Here is a 6,582-nt window from a genome sequence, read left to right as displayed (position 1 = left end):
CGCCCCCTCCTGCACACCCAGTAGTAATGGGCACCTGACTTTGAGTTGGGGAAGTAAAGGCGGCATGGAAAGGAACTGGCCACCCTACCACAATATGCTGAAGGCCCAGGAAGTTGTCTCACTAACAAGTCAATCCTCAATGTCCAGATCAGATGCCGGAACAACTTTACTTTACTTTTTAATGAATGAGATGAAATGGTTTTCAACATTTCATTAATAATCATGCAATTAGACTCACAGTAGGCCTTAAGTTGACTATGTACACATTTTATGACGTGTGCAGGAGAGAAAGGGGAAAAAGCTAGATGCATTTTGGTGTTGGTGCAAATCCAGTCAGTGACATACCGTGCCCTTGGTCTAGCACATTGTTGTCACCCATTTGGATGGTGAGACTTCACATGTGAATAAATGACTAAATAAAAAGTAGCCACTGGGCTCTAAAATCTATAGATCCTACATTTCCCAAACGTGGTAACTATTCGGTTGCAATGCAAACAGTGTAAAGCACAGACGGAGCAGTGCCACTGACTGTGAGTGTCTTTAGGCCATTCCCAAAGGGGGGACATTTCTCGTTCAAGTGCAGTAGAAAATGGGCTGATTCATGTCACGCTCATAACTGTGCATGATCTACAACAGGGAACTGCTGCTTTTTCCTAATCCTTACTATAGTCATTTTCCTCTACTTCTTTTGTATGTTTGTCACTCTCTTGTGACCTGTTATTTACGGGGTGCCTTGATAATTGAAGCAGACCTTGTGCTGTTGAAGCTAGAGAGGTGGGCAGAGTGGGTCTGATTCCCTGTAAAGACTTCTCTGTTAACACCCACCCCTTGGCGCTCATATATGACCTTATGCAGTTGCGAGTGCAGTAAAACCCTCTACTATAATAATAAACAGACTGAGAAGGCTGTAGACTCGGAGGAGCATGAATGACGTACTCAGGGACAGCTCAAGGGGCTAATAAAAGGGCATGCACAATCAGGCTATAATGGGTTGAAGATAGTCAAGGTTGTATAGGCCTTGGCCTATTAAATGAGATCATGTTTTATTTTAATCTTTGGGCTGGTGAGGACCTAATTCTTTCACTTTCATTCTCTCTTTGTCACTGTGACTTCGAGGCCTAAATCTATTCGTTAGCTAAAAATCAACTTCATTCATCCTGCATCGGAACTGACCTCTCAATTCAATAAAAGTCAAAGGCCCTACTAACAGTGACCCAAGTATGTCACATTGACCTCGCTCAAGCTCAGGGTCACAGAGGCGGGGCAAGACCTAAAATAATAATCGCTTAAGCTTGCCATTGCCTCAGTTAGTCCGAATAGGGGTTTTTTTGGCTTAAATTACTTTAGTCCGAATAGGGTTTTTTTTGGCTTAAATTACTTAAAAACAAGAGGGCACCGCCCACTGATTACGTGCTTGAATTGGTGATTTAGAATAAAGACTGGAACTGGCGATGATCCTCCAAAGCTCCACTAGATCTAGATCTAGTACTAGCATAACAATTTTGGAGAAATAATCAAAGTCATTTCGTCACACATAATTGAGGTGTGACGAGGTGACGGAGTGACGAAATGACCGATTTCCAATCAGTAGACAACAGTTGTAACGCTTGATCCCCTTCTAGATCTACTATAACAGGGTTCAGCTATAACAGGATCATGTTTGTCCCAGTGATCCTGTTCTGGCCGCGGACTACTGTACCGGATACGGAATGCTTTGAAGGAGTGTGAGAGTCTCTGTGCACAACAAGCCTCCACCCCAGTCAGGTCAATAATACCGGGTGTCTATTTGGGGATCGGGTCTGGTCAAGGCCATATTTGCTATCCAGATTGAGAGTGCAAAGCAGCTAGGAAGTGGCTATTCTCACCCTGGGTGGGAATAAAAATACAATTGACCTCTCACCCCAGGTGAGACATTGCTAGCTTTCTCTCTCTCCTTATATATCAGATCTATCTCTCCTCCCCCCCCCTCACTGCCCGCAGACAAAATTGCACGCTTTCAATACAAGAGCGCTGGAACGTTTGTACACTGGTAGGTAAGATTGTACTTTTTACCGGACCACCGGTAGCCGCCGGTCGGAACTATTTCAGCTATGGTGCCCCTGCTGCCTAGTGGTCCGCTATTTTTCCTTTCAGAGCTCCCCTACTCACTTTCCTACGTCTTCACTCTTCGACTGTACAATGGAAGGCAAGAGATGCGCACGAGCGCTCATTAATTGCAACCCCCTCGGTTCTGCTCACGACTCGGCGAGTGCTGCATAGCAAGGCTCGGCCTGTTCCAACTTTCATTACCCTGATTGTCCACTTAACGCCATGGTCCGCTCATGTTATTGTTTTGCACACGTGTTTTTTTATATTATTGTTGCCAGGGGGTAAGCCCCCTGACCCCCCCCGAGGTTAAGATACACGGTGGGTCCACCAAAGTTAAATCCCCTACCCACCCTCAACCACCACCTCTCGCTCACCTCCCCTCGCCGCTGCTTGCGCTCTGCGCAAAGTCGCCCGCGGAGCAACCTCTTGTCCGCACGTAGAGAAAGTCTATGAGTGCGTAGTTAGGCTAGGCGCGCGTAGCAAATCACAGGCCCAGACGGTATGTCCGGTAAAAGTACAATCCAGCCCACTGGTACAATTAGAAATCTATGTATCACAGTGAATGCATATAGGCCTAGTATATAGGCCTACCGGGTGAGAATAGCCAAAACTAAAAGGCTCGACCTTTCACCTGAAGTAAAACCCCCCTACTCTGACTCTTGTGCCCAAACCGGCGAAAAATAATTGGAGGGGGGGGGGGGGAACTGCCAAAAAAGTGCCATTCCTTGCTTGGATTTTCTGGCAATTCAGGGTCTCTAGCGTTCAGCTTTGGGCGCTTTTTCGGTAGTTCCCACCCCGCAATTGTTATTCACGGGTTTTGGCCCCAAGAGTAGGGGGGTTTCGGCGCTTTTTCGGTAGTTCCCACCCCGCATTTGTTATTCACCGGTATTGGCCCCAAGAGTAGGGGGGTTTCAGGGGGGCTTGCCCCCCTGACCTAATAAAAACATGGTGGGGGGTTTCAGGGGGCATGCCCCCCTGAATTTTACCACAATTTAATGTTTTGCAGTTGTTAGGTTTGATATCTTAGCTTGCCGCGAACCAAACGTATATAGGTCTAGATGTAGGTCAGGCTCAATCAAATAAGGGGGGTGGGAACTACCGAAAAAGCGCCGGGGTTTCAGGGGGGCTTTAATGTTTTGCTGTGCTGTTGTTAGGTTTGATATCTTAGCTCACCGCGAATCAAACGTATAGATCTCGATCTAGAAAATCTAGATGTAGGTCAGGCTCAAATAAGGGGGGTGGGAACTACCGAAAAAGCACCCAGCTTTGGACTTTAACGAACGAAACTACAAAATCACAACGAGAATCTATCGTGGCACAAGCCGATCGCGCCCGATTTGCAGACTCAAAACAAAGGCAAAGGCCCAAAACAAACGTGTTTGTTTTCAGGCAACGAGTGGAGCGATCGACCTTGACCCGGCCCGATCCCATCCGCAATGGGCACCCCGTACACGGCGTATAATTTAAAACACTCATCAGCATGATCATGTGTTTATTGCCAGAGGCCTTCAGTTAGACTATATCTATCATCTCATCAGCAGTCATCACCCTCGCCTGTCTCTGATTTTGCAGGTGTAAAGTCAGAGTCTCGACAAGCACACTAGTTCAGAGGTCCATGCCATAGATCTAGAGAAATATACAATTTCTTCTTAAATATACCTTTTCTTACCTTAAAACACAGGCGTCTAGGCAGTCTATGGATGTACTATGGGCTTCACAGTAGGCTACTTAGTAAGAGATGCTAAATTTGCCGGTGCCGTTCTCTGATCCACCAACTGAAGAACGAACGAATCGATCTGTCCGGATATTGTGCCACCGTTTTACCAGGTTGTTCGCCTTTCGACGTAGAGGTTCTCGTTGGCAAACACAAAATAATGGTTCTATAAGCTTTTATGTAAATATATAATATGCCAATTTGGTTACGGAAAATATTTCTACTTTGCTGAATTCAAATATACTGCATAATGACATATTTCTAACATTTTTAAAAACTTTTAGATAATGAACTATCTGTCTCCAGACAAACAGGCATACAAAGTCGTACCATAAAATCGTCGCATTGTCGATAGAAAAGGCCAAGGTCAACATAAAATTAACAAGAACCCCAGATTAAAATTATTGGATAGGAGATATATATAGTTATAGAGATCTAGATCTATATGCTATTTCCTCTCCATTGAATTACTATTTCTCGCCTAGAATGCAAAAAATGTAGTAAAACATACACAAAACGACAGGGTTTCCATGAGTAAGCACCCCATGCCCTCTTCGAATATTTCCTATTAGCCTTAAAAAACCCGTTCTTTATGATGTTAATGTTAACATTGTTAGGGAAAATAGTTCAACGAATTTATTTTTGTGATGTATGACAAACTAGAAAATATTGCTAAAATCGAGAGAAATGTTTCCCCTCCACATCACTTGTTTTGTATGGTTGATTTTTGATAATTCATATCGGCTGATGTTGTTTAGAAGAAATTCTGTACACCAAAAATGATTCATCTACTGTTTCAGTTTCAAGTAGATTTAGATATCTAGTCAATCTAGGCCTTGTTTCAATAAATAAACATTAAGAAAAGATTATTCAATTCAAATATGACAACTATTAATATTTCTTTAGGCAACCTAAAAAAGTCTTAAAGTCTGAGATTCCCGACCACCCTCTTTCTATGAAGTTGCACAACAACAAAGTATAATTTATTTCGCCTTAGCCTATGTGCCATGCTAAAGTGCGAGTCTACTTTCAACATGCTCGTTGTTAGGTAGGCAAGAAATCGGTCACATGACCAAACAAAAATGGCTGCCTGTCTCTCTTTCTCTACCATTGGAATGTGGAATAGAGGTACGTCACAAACAGGTACAGAATTACCGCTAGCCAGTCGTCTTTTTCTTTTACATTCGTTTCCTCTCAGATTTAATAAACTGTTTTAATCTCAGTACTAGCCATTTGTTTGTCTGAACCCGTTGAATTTCAATCTCAGTTCAGAACTCGATGACTGAATTGAACTTCTGAACTGAACAGAACAGTAGTTCATCTTCAACTGCTCTTTCAGCTCTCCAGCTCATTCCTTTCACTTGGAAATACTGTTTTACATGAAACAGTAATTCAATTATGGCTTAGATTCTAGTTGAAACCCGAATGGCGTTGAAAGCAGCGTTAGTAGACTGCTCTCCCTAAGAATAAGATAGCCTATATACTACAATACATGGTAGGCCCTTCTATCTATGATGTATTAATTCTTCAAAGTCTGATAGTGATATCCTTGCCTGGAACCAACTTATTAACATTACAGTAGGCCTCTATAATTGTAGATTATTCATTCTTCAAAGTCTGATCCTTGCCTGAAACCAAATTAAGTTATAATGACTTTGATTAATTCTGATCTTAATTACCGTTTTCTTTTCTTTCAAGTATTCCTCTACAACTGGTAACAACTACCCTCCAACCCTCATTCCCTATCAATGATTACATCACTTATACCTATAGCCTAGATATCTATATATAGGCCAGCACGCAGATTTTAACGAGTTCCTTTATTAAATGCTTGATCTGGTTTAATTGTTTCTTTTGTTCATTAATTGTTTGTGTCTGTGTACATTCCACTTAAAGTGATTATAATTCTTAACAAATGAAAAGAGCACCTGTTTTATGTATGCACAAAATTATGTAACATGTTCAGCAGCTGATAATCCACTTCAGTTGCCTTTTTCCTTTTTCCATGCATACAGTCTAGAGTAATATTGTGTCACGATGTGGTGGAATCAGGTCATGCTCATCAATTTTTTGGCATGTCATGGAGTTATTCGTAATATATAGATCTATAAAGTTATCATTTGCTTTGCTTTCAATGAAAAAAAAATACTCATCTATAATCTTGAATTGAAGTCGAGATATTTGCGATTGGAGGACATGAGGTCACTGCATCCGGTTTCAGTGGTAAAATTAGCGAGGAACATGGTCACCAAAGTTCTGTAATTTCAATAGCATGAGCCAATTTAAGAGTCCTTGAAAGCTGAAAAATTGTAAATTTTCTTCCTTTATTGAATGTTTTGGAGTCAAATTCACATGGAAATGGGTTTTTATATATGGACAAAAAAGACGTTGAGCCAAAAACCAAAGATTTAAAAAAAATTTGCCAATAAGCAGTTGGAAAAAGGCCAGCTTCTTCGATTTCATTATTTTGAGGAACACTTGATTGCACCACGATGCCTCTCAATTGTTATCTTTGTTTCATTTTGTTTGTTTCATTGTTAGTGGGTGAATGGCAAATGCTCTGATGTGGCGTGTACTCTCTTTCTATCAAATATCTATCATCCCTAGTCCCTCCTCTTTTTTTTTCTTTAGATCTTACTCGAATTAAAACCTCTATCCTCTGCATTTAAAATTACCTATATATTTGTGTTGCAAGTGCTTTAGAAGTTTTACTAAAATTAAAACCAAACTAAAACTAACTAAGTTCTGTGTTGTTGTTTGTCTTTTGGGTTTTTTTTTTT

General features: G+C 41.4%; 1 protein-coding gene across 1 annotated transcript in view; it reads left to right on the top strand.

The window, feature by feature from the left end:
- The first annotated feature begins 4,864 nt into the window (after positions 1-4,864).
- The window catches only part of LOC101852692 (tubulin polyglutamylase TTLL7), a 23,720-nt gene continuing 22,002 nt past the window's right edge, over positions 4,865-6,582 (top strand). The window contains exon 1 of the mRNA XM_005098244.2: positions 4,865-4,945. The gene's annotated coding sequence lies outside the window, so the exon portion shown is untranslated. The remainder of the gene's footprint in view (positions 4,946-6,582) is intronic.

This window comes from Aplysia californica, unplaced genomic scaffold (genome assembly GCF_000002075.1).
Source record: "Aplysia californica isolate F4 #8 unplaced genomic scaffold, AplCal3.0 scaffold00176, whole genome shotgun sequence".
NCBI classification, from domain to species: domain Eukaryota; kingdom Metazoa; phylum Mollusca; class Gastropoda; order Aplysiida; family Aplysiidae; genus Aplysia; species Aplysia californica.
This window is presented reverse-complemented; position numbering and strand designations above follow the sequence as displayed.